Genomic DNA, 14066 nt, shown 5'->3' with positions numbered 1-14066 from the left:
AGGCTGTAATTCCAGGCCCGTGTGAATGCGCTCTTAGCCTGTTCCTTCTGCCCTCTAGGGGCCGCATACCTAGATCTGTTGTCTGTATCTTTTCCCAGTGTCTGTTCCTGCCCTAACTATCTTACAGCCTGTTTCCTGTTTCTCTCTACGCTCTATCTCCCCTTTTTCTGCAGAGTCTGAACTCGTACCTACTCCTGCTCGTTGTCTCTGTACTTCCGTTTGTGAGTTTGTGGTCCACTCGCTACTTCACTGCAAGTACCCTGTGGGTATCTGGTTCTGCCTTTCCCTTCCTGTCTGTTCCGTGTGAACAGAGCCCTGTCCCCTCTGCCCTGCCTTGTTCGTCGCTCCGGCGGTTCTAGCCTGCTTTGCCTTGCTCACCGCTCCGGCGGTTCTAGCCTGCTCTGCCTTGCTCACCGCTCTGGCGGTTCTAGCCTGCTCTGCCTTGCTCACCGCTCCTGCGGTTTCCGCTCTGCTCTGCCTTGCTCACCGCTCCTGCGGTTTCCGCTCTGCTCTGCCTTGCTCACCGCTCCTGCGGTTTCCGCTCTGCTCTGCCTTGCTCACCGCTCCTGCGGTTTCCGCTCTGCTCTGCCTTGCTCACCGCTTCTGCGGTTTCCGCTCTGCTCTGCCTTGCTCACAGCTCCTGCGGTTTCCGCTCTGCTCTGCCTTGCTCACAGCTCCTGCGGTTTCTGCTCTGCTCTGCCTTGCTCACCGCTCCTGCGGTTTCCGATCTGCTCTGACCCTTTGCTCGCTGCTCCGGCAGTCTCGCTCTGCTCTGACCCTTTGCTCGCTGCTCCGGCAATCTCGCTCTGCTCTGACCCTTTGCTCGCTGCTCCGGCAGTCTCACTCTGCTCTGACTCTTTGCTCGCTGCTCCGGCAGTCTCGCTCTGCTCTGACCCTTTGCTCGCTGCTCCGGCAGTCTCGCTCTGCTCTGACCCTTTGCTCGCTGCTCCGGCAGTCTCGCTCTGCTCTGACCCTTTGCTCCCTGCTCCGGCAGTCTCGCTCTGCTCTGACCTTTTGCTCGCTGCTCCAGCAGTCTCGCTCTGCTCTGACTCTCGCTCACCGCTCCAGGCGGCCTCGTCCTGCTCTACTCTCGCTCACCGCTCCAGGCGGCCTCGTCTTGCTCTGCTCTTGCTCGCCGCTCCGGGCAGCCTCCCTCTGCTGTGTTTGTCCACCGCATCTGCGGTTCTGTTCCTGAGCCCCAGTCTGTACTGGGTCCTATCCTCTTTGTGCTCCAACCTGCCAGTACCTCCTTGCTTGCATACCAGTCGTGCTTACCAGCATCCTCCTGCCTGCATACCGGCCGTACCTGCCAGTGTCCACCCGTCTGCATACCAGCCGTGTCTGCCTATACCCACCAGTCGGTGTGCCAGCCTAACCTGCCTGTTCCTGTATTCCTCGGTGTGGGTCAACAGCCGTGTCCGGAGTCTGACCTGGAGTAGACCCTGGTCCCTCTGCTCGGTTCCTCCCTGGTGCACTGGCGTCGTATGCCGTCGTGCGACCTTTTCGGATCGAGCGGATACCTAGTTACGCCCCTCCAGGCACTCTCCGGTTCATGGCACATTGGAACCACTAAACATGCACATGCCAGTCAGTCCGGGCGTGTGCTTTACAATATACAGACATATGCATACACGCATAAACACATTTGAAACACAAAAATACATATAAACAGACATCACACAATTATGTCTGCCTGCACACACACACACACTCACTCTCACTTACTTTCACACACTCACCATCCCCCGGCTCGGCTCCAGTCCTCCTGCTCCTCTCCGCTCCAGTCCTTCAGCTCCTCTCCGGTGCAGCAGTGCAGGCCGGGCGCGCACTTCGTGACGTCACAGCTAGGAGACACGGCCGCGCACAGGGCCGTGTCTCCTAGCTGTGACGCGGCAGGGCCAGCACAGGGAAGTTAACTGCTGCAGTGCTGGCCCGGCCGAAGAAGAAGTAGCGGCCGTGCGCCGCTGCTGGGGGAGCGGTCCGGGGGCCCCCCCGCCACTGTCTGCCTGTATGCCGCACCCCTGTGTATGACCGCTGCGGGCCCGCAGCTGTAGGCGGTTTGAATCATACTGTGTCGCCCTGCCCTGCCAGTGCCACATGACGCTCCCATCTGGCCGCCGCAGCTGTATATTCACTAGCACGGGCGTGCAGTTTAAATGCTGTTGGTACCGCCCTGCCTGACATCATGTGGCAGGGCGGTCCCAGCATCATTCAAACTGCCCGCCCCGGTGGATCTGCAGCTGGCCGGATGGGAGCGGCTGCGCAATGCAGCGTGTCTGTGAGTGGCTGCTTTGAACTTTGGGACCGCCCTGCTTGACGTCATAGGGCAGGGCGTCCCAAAGTTCAAAGCAGCCACTCACAGACACGCTGGGTGCATCACGCAGCCTTGTATATGCACTAGCGCCGGTGGGAAATTTAAATGATGTTGGGACCGCCCTGCCACATGACGTCAGGCAGGGCGGTACCAACAGCAGTTTAACTGCACGCCCGTGCTACTGAAAATACAGCCGCGGCGGCCAGATGGGAGCGTCATGTGGCACTGGCAGGGCGGGGCGACACAGTATGATTCAAACCGCCTACAGCTGCGGGCCCGCAGCGGTCATCATCTAAACCTTCGGCCAGCGCGGCGGTGACCGAAAAAAATGCGCATTATAATGGGAGCCATTCATGGGCCCCCTGGAGCCTCAGGGCCCCGGGCGGTAGCCCATATTGCCCTCATTATAATCCGCCTATGAGTGTGATGCCAACAAAAGTGTCCCCCAGACACAGTATGATACCCCCATGGTGAATTCCTCCATATGCGCAGTATAATGGCCCTACTGTACCCCACATCAATTCCCAGGGAAAAGTATGCTGACCCTAACATAGTATGATCCCCCAACTGTGACCCCCTAGAGCTAGAGAGGATGGTAGGTAATAAGGGAGGAAGTTATACATAATAAAAGAGGAAACTATATAACTAAGGATGACGCTATACATAATAAGTGAGTATGCTTTACATAATAAGTGAGTATACTATACACTAAGGGAGTATGCTATACATAATACAGCTACATTCCTGTATCTGTCTGCAGTGTCAGTGTGCTGCCCGCTTTTACAGACGCATTGAGCGTGTCCTATTCTAATCCTCAAAATCAGATCAGGACTGGACATTCTCTGACCCTCACAGATCTCATTCTCAGATCCGTGATTTTCATGGATGTGTGAATGGATCTATAAAACTCTACAAGTCCTTGTGTTGTCCAATAAAAAAATCTGGCAGAACACGGACATTTCACACAAATGTGAGAATGCAGCCTAAGGGATTTTACAGATAACATTATCACTTCAAGTCATACAGCGCATATACAGAATAATATTTACATCCAGGCATTTACCGCTGACGTCTCATCTGATCAGAGTCGGTTTTTGCTGCTTCTTCTCCATCTGGTCAGACCTTCATGTCCACATCTCCCAGCTACGACTCATCTAGCCACGATGATCTCCAGCCTAGAAAATAACAAGGTCACAAATATTGTACAGTGGGTACGGAACGTATTCAGACCCCTTTAAATTTTTCACTGTTTGTTTCATTGCAGCCATTTGGTAAATTGTAAAAAGTTCATATTTTTTTCTCATTAAAGTACACTCTGCACCCCGTCTTGACTGGAAAAAAACAGAAATGTAGAATTTTTTGCAAATTTATTAAAAAAGAAAAACTGAAATATCACTTGATCATAAGTATTCAGAACCTTTGCTCAGTATTGAGTAGAAGCACCCTTTTGAGCTAGTACAGCCATGGGTCTTCTTGGGAATGATGCAACAAGTTTTTCACACCTGGATTTGGGGATCCTCTGCCATTCTTCCTTGCAGATCCTCTCCAGTTCCGGCAGGTTGGATGGTGAACGCTCGTGGACAGCCATTTTCCGGTCTCTCCAGAGATGCTCAATTAGGTTTAGGTCAGGGCTCTGGCTGGGCCAGTCAAGAATTGTCACAGAGTTGTTCTGAAGCCACTCCTTTGTTATTTTAGCTGCTTGCTTAGGGTCATTGTATTGTTGGAAGGTGAACCTTTGGCAAAGTCTGAGGTCCAGAGCACCCTGGAAGAGGTTTTCATCCAGGATATCTCTGTACTTGGCCGCATTCATGTTTCCTTCAATTGCAACCAGTCGTCCTGTCCCTGCAGCTGAAAAACACCCCCATAGCATGATGCTGCCACCACCATGTTTCACTGTTGGGATTGTATTGGGCAGGTGATGAGCAGGGCCTGGTTTTCTCCACACATACCGCTTAGAATTATCACCAAAAAGTTCTATCTTGGTCTCATCAGACCAGAGAATCTTATTTCTCGTAGTCTTGGAGTCCTTCATGTGTTTTTGAGCAAACTCTATGCGGGCTTTCATATGTCTTGCACTGAGGAGAGGCTTCCGTTGGGCCACTCTGCCATAAAGGCCCAACTGGTGGAGGGCTGCAGTGATAGTTGACTTTGTGGAACTTTTTCCCATCTCCCTGCTGCATCCCTGGAGCTCAGCCACAGTGATCTTGGGGTTCTTCTTTATCTCTCTCACCAAGGCTCTTCTCCTACGATTGCTCAGTTTGGCTGGAGGGCCAGGTCTAGGAAGACTTCTGGTGGTCCCAAACTTCTTTCATTTAAGGATTATGGAGGCCACTGTGCTCTAAGGAACCTTGAGTAATGCAGAAATTCTTTTATAACCTTGGCCAGATCTGTGCCTTGCCACAATTCTGTCTCTGAGCTCCTTGGGCAGTTCCTTTGAGCTCATGAATCTCATTTGGTCTGACATGCACTGTGAGCTGTAAGGTCTTATATAGACAGGTGTGTGCCTTTCCAAATCAAGTCCTATCAGTTAAATTAAACACAGCTGGACTCCAATGAAGGAGTAGAACCATCTGAAGGAGGATCACAAAGGAAATGGACAGCATGTGATTTAAATATGAGCAAAGGGTCTGAATACTTATGACCATGTGATATTTAAGTTTTTCTTTTTTAATAAATTTGCAAAAATTTCTACATTTCTGTTTTTTTCAGTCAAGATGGGGTGCAGAGTGTACTTTAATGAGAAAAAAAATGAACTTTTTAGAATTTACCAAATGGCTGCAATGAAACAAACAGTGAAAAATTTAAATTGGTCTGAATATTTTCCATACCCACTGTATATATACAGTAAAGACCAAAAGTTTGGACACACCTTCTCATTTAAAGATTTTTCTGTATTTTCAGGACTTTGAAAATTGTACATTCATACTGAAGGCATCAAAACTATGAATTAACACATGTGGAATTATATACTTAACAAAAAAGTGTGAAACAACTGAAAATATGTCTTATATTCTAGGTTCTTCAAAGTAGCCACCTTTTGCTTTGATTACTGCTTTGCACACTCTTGGCATTCTCTTGATGAGCTTTAAGAGGTAGTCACCGGAAATGGTTTTCACTTCACAGGTGTGCCCTGTCAGGTTTAATAAGTGGGATTTCTTGCCTTATAAATGGGGTTGGGACCATCAGTTGTGTTGTGCAGAAGTCTGGTGGATACACAGCTGATAGTCCTACTGAATTAACTGTTAGAATTTGTATTTTGGCAAGAAAAAAGCAGCTAAGTAAAGAAAAACGAGTGGCCATCATTACTTTAAGAAATGAAGGTCAGTCAGTCCAAAAAATTGGGAAAACTTTGAAAGTGTCCCCAAGTGCAGTTGCAAAAACCATCAAGCGCTACAAACAAATTGGCTCACATGAGGACCGCCTCAGGAAAGGAAGACCAAGAGTCACCTCTGCTTCTGAGGATAAGTTTATCCGAGTCACCAGCCTCAGAAATCTCAGGTTAACAGCAGCTCAGATTAGAAACCAGGTCAATGCCACACAGAGTTCTAGCAGCAGACACATCTCTACAATAACTGTTAAAAGGAAACTTTGTGCAGCTGGCCTTCGTGGTAAAATAGCTGCTAGGAAACCACTGCTAAGGACAGGCAACAAGCAGAAGAGACTTGTTTGGGCTAAAGAACACAAGCAATGGACATTAGACCAGTGGAAATCTGTGCTTTGGTCTGATGAGTCCAAATTTGAGATCTTTGGTTCCAACCACCGTGTCTTTGTGCAACGCAGAAAAGGTGAACGGATGGACTCTACATGCCTGGTTCCCACCGTGAAGCATGGAGGAGGAGGTGTGATGGTGTGGGGGTGCTTTGCTGGTGACACTGTTGGGGATTTATTCAAAATTGAAGGCATACTGAACCAGCATGGCTACCACAGCATCTTGCAGCGGCATGCTATTCCATCCGGTTTGCGTTTAGTTGGACCATCATTTATTTTTCAACAGGACAATGACCCCAAACACACCTCCAGGCTGTGTAAGGGCTATTTGACCAAGAGGGGGAGTGATGGGGTGCTACGCCAGATGACCTGGCCTCCAGTCACCAGACCTGAACCCAATCGAGATGGTTTGGGGTGAGCTGGACAGCAGAGTGAAGGCAAAAGGGCCAACAAGTGCTAAGCATCTCTGGGAACTCCTTCAAGATTGTTGGAAGACCATTTCCGGTGACTACCTCTTGAAGCTCATCAAAAGAATGCCAAGAGTGTGCAAAGCAGTCATCAAAGCAAAAGGTGGCTACTTTGAAGAACCTAGAATATAAGACATATTTTCAGTTGTTTCACACTTTTTTTTGCTAAGTATATAATTCCACATGTGTTAATTCATAGTTTTGATGCCTTCAGTGTGAATGTACAATTTTCATAGTCATGAAAATAGAGAAAAAACTTTAAATGAGAAGGTGTGTCCAAACTTTTGGTCTGTACTGTACATCTGTCTCCCCCACACTGTGCCCCTCAATACAGATATGTATCCCCCCATTAATATACTATTAGCCACTTAGTAATCAAAATATAAAGTTATAAGCAGCACTGTTTCCCCCATTAACTATAATCTCCACCGCCCAATAATATAAATTATTCAGTCTCTGTGAGTCTCCCCAATTAACTGTAAGGCTACGTGTGCACGGAAAATATACAAGGCTTTACAGTACAAGCAAAGTGAAACCACCATCATTGCCCTCTACCAGCACCCCCTTCACTGCTCTCTCCCAGCACCAACATCATTGATCTCTCCCAGCACGCCCATCATTGCTCTCTCCCAGCACCTCCATCATTGCTCTGTCCCAGCACCCCCATCATTGCTCTCTGCCAACAACCCCATCATTGCTCTCTCCCAGCAACCCCATCATTGCTCTCTCCCAGCACCTCCATCATTGCTCTCTCCCAGCACCAGGGCTGTGGAATCGGAGTTGTGGAGTCGGTGTCCATTTTGGTGGAGTCGGAGTCGGTATAAAATGGATCGACTCCAACTCCTAAAATATATAAAAAATTTAGTACAGTACAGTAATTCAATGCAGTTTGTGGGGAATATTTTTTCATAACAATTTGGGAAAGTTATGAAATGTCCTATAAATGTCTGTCCTATTCCTGATCTAAAGGTCTAGACTTTTAGCTGAGATGAATCTGTGCTACAGTAAATTTATCACTTAAACATGAGCCATGTATGAGGGAGTCGGAATCGTGGAGTCGGAGTTGGAGTCAGTGTCATGGAAATTGAGTCGAAGGTTTGACTTACCGACTCCACAGCCCTGCCCAGCACCCCCATCATTGCTCTCCCAGCACCCCCATCATTGCTCTGTCCCAGCACCTCCCACACTGCTCTCTCCCAGCACCCCTGTCATTGCTCTCCCCTTCCCCATCATCCCCATCACTGATCTCCCCAGCCCCATTATTGCTCTTCACAGCCCAATCATTCCTCTCCCCAGTCCCATCAACCCCATCACTGCTCTCCCCAGCCACATCATTGCTCTCCCCAGCCCCACCAGCCCCATCATTGCTCTCCCCAGCCCCACCAGCCCCATCATTGCTCTCCCCAGCCCCATTATTGCTCTTCCCAGCCCCATCATTCCTCTCTCCAGTCCCCAGCCCCATCATTGCTCTTCCCCAGCCCCATTATTACTCTTCCCCAGCCCCATCATTCCTCTCCCCAGTGCCATCATTGCTCTCCCCAGCCCCATTATTGCTCTTCCCCAGCCCCATCATTCCCCTCCCCAGCCCCATGCGCCCCATTATTGCTCTCCCCAGCCTCACCATCCCATCATTGCTCTCCCCAGCCCCATAATTCCTCTCCCCAGCCCCATCATTGCTCTCCCCAGTCCCATCAGCCCTCTCCCCAGCTCCATCATTGCTCTCCCCAGCCCCACCCCCACCATCCCATCATTCCTCTCCCCAGCCCTATCATTCCTCTCCCCGGCCCCATTATTGCTCTCCCCAGCCCCATCATTCCTCTCCCCAGCCCCATCAGCCCTATTATTGCTCTCCCCAGCCCCATCATTGCTCTTCCCGGCCCCATCATTCCTCTTCCCGGCCCATTCAGCCCCATCATTCCTCTCCCTGGCTACATCAGCCCCATTATTGCTCTCCCCGGCCCCATCATTGCTCTACCCAGCCCCACCACCCCATCATTCCTCTCCCCAGCACCCTCAACCCCATTATTGCTCTCCCCAGCCCCATCATTACCCTCCCCTGCCCCATCAACCCCATTATTGCTTTCCCCAGCCCCATTATTGCTCTCCCCAGCCCCACCATCCCATCATTGCTCTCCCCAGCCCCACCATCACATCATTCCTCTCTCCAGCCCCCTCAGCCCCATTATTGCTCTCCCCAGCCCCATCATTCCTCTCCCCAGCCCCATCAGCCCTATTATTGCTCTCCCCAGCCGCATCATTGCTCTTCCCGGCCCCATCAGCCCCATCATTCCTCTTCCCGGCCCATTCAGCCCCATCATTCCTCTCCCTGGCTACATCAGCCCCATTATTGCTCTCCCCGGCCCCATCATTGCTCTACCCAGCCCCACCACCCCATCATTCCTCTCCCCAGCACCCTCAACCCCATTATTGCTCTCCCCAGCCCCATCATTACCCTCCCCTGCCCCATCAACCCCATTATTGCTTTCCCCAGCCCCATTATTGCTCTCCCCAGCCCCACCATCCCATCATTGCTCTCCCCAGCCCCCTCAACCCCATTATTGCTCTCCCCAGCCCCATCATTCCATTCCCCAGCCACATTATTGCTCTCCCCAGCCCCATCAACCCCATCATTCCTCTCCCCAGCCCCATCAGCCCCATTATTGCTTTCTCCAGCCCTATTATTGCTCTCCCCAGTCCCATCAGCCCCATTATTGCTCTCCCCAGCCCCATTATTGCTCTCCCAAGCCCCATTATTGCTCTCCCCAGCCCCACCATCCCATCATTGCTCTCCTCAGCCCCACCATTCCTCTCACCAGCCCCACCATCCCATCATTGCTCTTCCCCACCTCCCCTCCCCAGCATTTCAGTAAAAAAAAACAAAAAAAAAACAACAACTTACCTCTCAGCTCAGCATCCTCCTGGTTGCCGGCAGCTTTCTTCCTGACCCAGGCGTGCGCTGCATGATGACATCATCAAGCTGCACGCGCCTGGGTCAGGGAGGAAGCAGAGGACGGATCCCTCCAGCTCTGCTGCGATTCTCCTCCTGTCAGCAGTGGAGCTGCAGGGATCGCTCCCTGACCGCCGTATGCAGGGAGCAGCTGCACTGGGGGGCCCCGGCGCATCTGCACCGGCGGCGGTATGTCCTCCCCTGGACTGCTATGGGGCCCCCATGGCTCACGGGCCCCATAGCAGTCGCGTGGCCTGCCGCCATTGGTGGTATGCCACTGGTTGTGACATGTTCCCGCAATATATCAATAAAGCTTTCAAAGAATTTTCCAACATGTATTTCTTATTTGTTCAATATCTCCACCCATCCTCTTTTCTAATCTTTACTCTTTAATAATAGCCAATGCGTCCTCTAAGAAAACTGTACTTTGGGATTTTATTTTATTTTTTAATATTGCTGGAAGAAATGTGATTATTGTGTTATTTTATTCATAAACCCATATACTAAATTGTCTCCCAACCTTTGTTATGTGTAAACATTACTCAGACCTCTGTTTGTAAATCAATTAACATCTGACTGTGTGTACTGTAATGTAATGTAAAGACTTTCCACAAAACCTCCTAATGGCAGAGTATAAATCGGAGCGAGATCGGACCGTAATGCACAGACTGGCGGGCGGCTCTCCCGACCTGAACGTGACAGCTTCATGTATTTCTATTCAGCTGTCACGCTCGGGTCAGGAGAACTGCCAGTCTGTGCACTGCGTTCCAATCTCGCTCCAAATAATATGGCCATCTGAGTGCACCCTAAGGTCCCCTTCACACGGCCTGATATTTCCATTGCTGGAAAAAACAGTACCAGTGCTATCCGTGCCCTATGCAGTGAAAGCGGTGATGACATCAGTAACGTTACTGATGTCATCACTGCTCTCGCTTCATAGGTCACTCCCGGTCAGGCTGTCCTCTGTGTGACCCAGCGAGAGTGGTGACGTCAGTAGCATAACTGGCGTCATCACCACTCTCACCGGGTCTCGCGGAGCATAGCCTGACCAGGAGTAACCTATGAAGCTTTGTTCTCAGAACGAGGCTCCATAGGTTTTACTACAGAATCGTTGGATGTCATGGGATCGCCATGGATTGCGTCGGAGCTGCAGGGTTTTTTATGGATCTAATAAATTGGTGAACGACGGACTGTCTCTTGTCTTTATTTATTTAGTTCTCTCTTTTTATGACTTTCAGGTTGCCAGTTGTGGATTATGTCGGAATCATTGGACTACTTCAGACCAGCATGGCTTTTTTTTTTTTTTTTTTTTTATAACTTGGTGAACCAGGGAGTCGGGGAGTTTTTTTAAATAAAATAATTTTGTATGTGTTTTTTTCTTTGAACTACTGGATTAGTAAAGGGGGTGTCTGAAAGACGCCTCTCCATTACTAAACCCTGGGCTTGATGCCAGCTGACACTACACAACTGACATCAACACCAAAAGATATTACTCCGATTGCCAACACACCAAGGCAATCGTGAAGAGCCAGTCAAAGTGCCAGTATTGGCGTATTTAATGTGATGTGCCAACTCTGGGGCGGCTGCGAACTGGTATTTTTAGGCTGGGAAGGGGAACATTTCCATGGACCTTCCCAGCCTGATAATATCAGCCCCCAGCTGTCTGCTTTACCTGTGCTGGTTATCAAAAATAGGATAGAATCCACATAGTTTTTTTCAATTATTTATTTATTTATTAGCACAATACAAGTACAGTAAAACACACACAAGGCACTAATTATATCTACACCATAGCTATCTCTATCTTGCCACTTCTAACACCTAAACATTTGTCATTTCTATTTTGCATTCAATCCCGGTACGTGTCACACGGATGGGCAAACGGATTTAACACTTTATGTCATCCGTGTGTATGTGTGCGGGATGTATTCACAGCTATGCTGCCGGAAAAAAACGGATATGTCCACGTGTGGATCACACGGACACATGGTCTGTGTGAACACACGGTCATGTGTGCAGCCCCATTGATTTTAATGGGTCTACATGTGTAAGTGTCTCTGGTACGTGCGAAAATTATCACCACACGTACCGGACAAACTGACGTGTGAAGGGGGCCTAAGGCTGTTTTTATCATGTATGCAGAACTAGTAAACCAAATGGCCCTTGTAATGCAGCGACTTGCTGGCATTACGGTAATGGTCCAGGATGTGTTTTACCTGACCATGTACCTTCCCCCTCATGTGACTGGTCACATGACTGTGACATAGCACAGGTCCTGCGCGCACAGAATTTCTGTCTGATCACATGACTGTGACATCAGCAAGGTCCTGTCAGTGTGTGTGTGTGTGTGTGCACGGGATGCATATATAAGCCCTGCTTGATGGGAGACAGGTGTGTTCTGTGAGAGAAGCGTAAGGCCTGTTCCCATGTGTGTGGGACACCGACCGTGTGAGGCCTAGTGAGGCCGAGTGAAGCCTGGTGCCTGAAAGGCAGAGCCTGGATCCTGTGTGGATGCTAGTGGCCTTGGAAGGCAGAGGCTTGAGTAAGAGTCCTGAAAGGCAGGGCCTGGATCCTGTGTAGATGTCAGTGGCCTTTGAGGGAACAACGGCTAGAGACCCCTACCTGGGAAGCCGCAAAGCCACAGTGGTGGCGGAGTAATGGACTGAGACAGCTAACCCAGCAAAGGTAATACACTATGTTATATGGACATTGCTATGGACATTGCTATATGATTACCTTGCTGAAGGTTGTACCTGGAGCAAGTGGGCCTGTGTGTCACTTGGCTCATGAATATTATATATATGTGTGTCGGCGTGCCACTGAGTTGGACCCGGTCATATGTGGTTTATGAAGTAATAAACTGCTGAGCATTGTTTAAAAACGGAAAGACATTGCACGTGTGCATTGATTGTCGCAGCGAAGCGAGTATCCCCCATTATGATGTCTAGCACTGCCTTACACCCTCCTCCAATTGACCCAGCACCCTGTGGTTGTGAGCATATATGTTCTAAGGATGTATCTTGATATATTGTACAAAATCTTGGCCATTCAAGGTTTCATTCAGGTAAAAGCATGAAATATTCTATCCTATGTCCCTATACACATTGTAAGGGATCGGCTCTCTGGTAGGTGGTGGTACACACACAGGGATCCAGTTTCTTCAGTTCAAACAAATAAGCAGTTTATTAAGCATACATAACCCGGTCAGGATAACAAAACAAAACAGCGTTTTCTGGCCCAAAGTGAAAACATGAAGTAAAGAGGCCATGTAGTCATGTGGGTTCGTAAACTGGGGTTAATGTCCAGTTCTTTAGTCCTCAGCAAAGATAGAAATCACTGGAGGTCTGCACAACTCCACTCAGACACCAAACACCAGAGTTGTTACCACTAGTGATGGGCGAACCCGTGGATGTTCGGGTCCGGCAGGTTCGGTCGAACATCTAAAAAAAGTTTGGTTCGTGTACAAGAAAGATACTCGAACTCGAACCCAGACCCCATTTATATGAATGGGGGGCCCGAACATCCGTGGTTTCCCACACTGTCATCTGCGTGACAGCGTGGGAAACACGGGCTCTGATCGGCAGTAAGATCATTACCGCCAGTCAGAGCGCTGTGGTTCCCACGCTGTCAGATGACAGCGTAAGCCCGCAGCTGTGACCGGCAGTAAAAAGCTTACCGCTTGTCACAGGCGTTGGCTGATGAGACAGTATTACTCATCAACCTACGCCTGCTGTCGTTGATTACAGCGAGAGCAGGCGCCGCTGATGGGAGTATTCATCAGCCGGTGCCTGTGCTCCAAATAAAGAAATTTTAAAAAAATTACATGCTGTCTCACTATTTTTGATAACCAGCTTAGGCAAAAACCGACACCTTCAGGCTACAACTCCCAGCTGTCAGCTTTATCATGGCTGGTTATTAAGAATAGAGGGGTCCCACGCCATTTTTTAAATTATTTAAAGAAATAAAAAAAATGGCGTGGGGTCCCCTACATTTTTGACAACCAGCCAAGCTAAAGCAGACAGCTGGGGGCTGGTATGCTCAGACTGGAAAGGGACAATGGATATTGACAGCCCCAGCCTGAAAATAGCAGTCTGCAGCTGCCTCAGAAAAGGTGCCTCTATTAGATGACAAGGGCATCGGGGATTAGGCGTTAAGGTGAGTATTATGGTGTTTTGGTTTTTTTTCTTCTTTTACAGGGGTCGGGGACTTCGGTGGATTAGCCGTAAAGGTGAGTATAATGCTTTTTTATTTTTACTTCAATAAAGGAGGCTTTGTCTTTATTTCAAATAAAGGACTTTATTCTGGGTGTGTTTTTTTTCACAATCTGACTATGGGGTTAGTAATGGGGGTGTCTTATAGACGCCGCTCCATTACTAACCTGTGAGGTTTATGTCAGCGGCCATAAAACAGCTGACATCAACCCCACAACCACCACCCCACTTGTCACCGCACCAGGGCAAGTGGGAAGAGCCGGGCAAAGCGCCAGAATTGGTGCATCTAATAGATGCACCTTTTTCTGGAGTGGCTGCGGGCTGCTATTTTCAGGCTGGGGGGGCCAATATCAATGGCCCCTTCCCAGTCTGAATATCAGCCCCCAGCCGTCTGCTTTAGCTTGTCTGGTTGTCAAAAA

General features: G+C 49.3%; 1 long non-coding RNA gene across 1 annotated transcript in view; it reads right to left on the bottom strand.

Annotated features, from left to right (window-relative positions):
* Positions 1-14066, bottom strand: part of LOC141258607 (uncharacterized) — a 75936-nt gene that overhangs the window by 5844 nt on the left and 56026 nt on the right. The window lies entirely within an intron of this gene.

This window comes from Phyllobates terribilis, unplaced genomic scaffold, assembly GCF_046119375.1.
Source record: "Phyllobates terribilis strain yellow unplaced genomic scaffold, ASM4611937v1 Scaffold_1__5_contigs__length_1240528914, whole genome shotgun sequence".
In the NCBI taxonomy this organism is placed as follows: domain Eukaryota; kingdom Metazoa; phylum Chordata; class Amphibia; order Anura; family Dendrobatidae; genus Phyllobates; species Phyllobates terribilis.
This window is presented reverse-complemented; position numbering and strand designations above follow the sequence as displayed.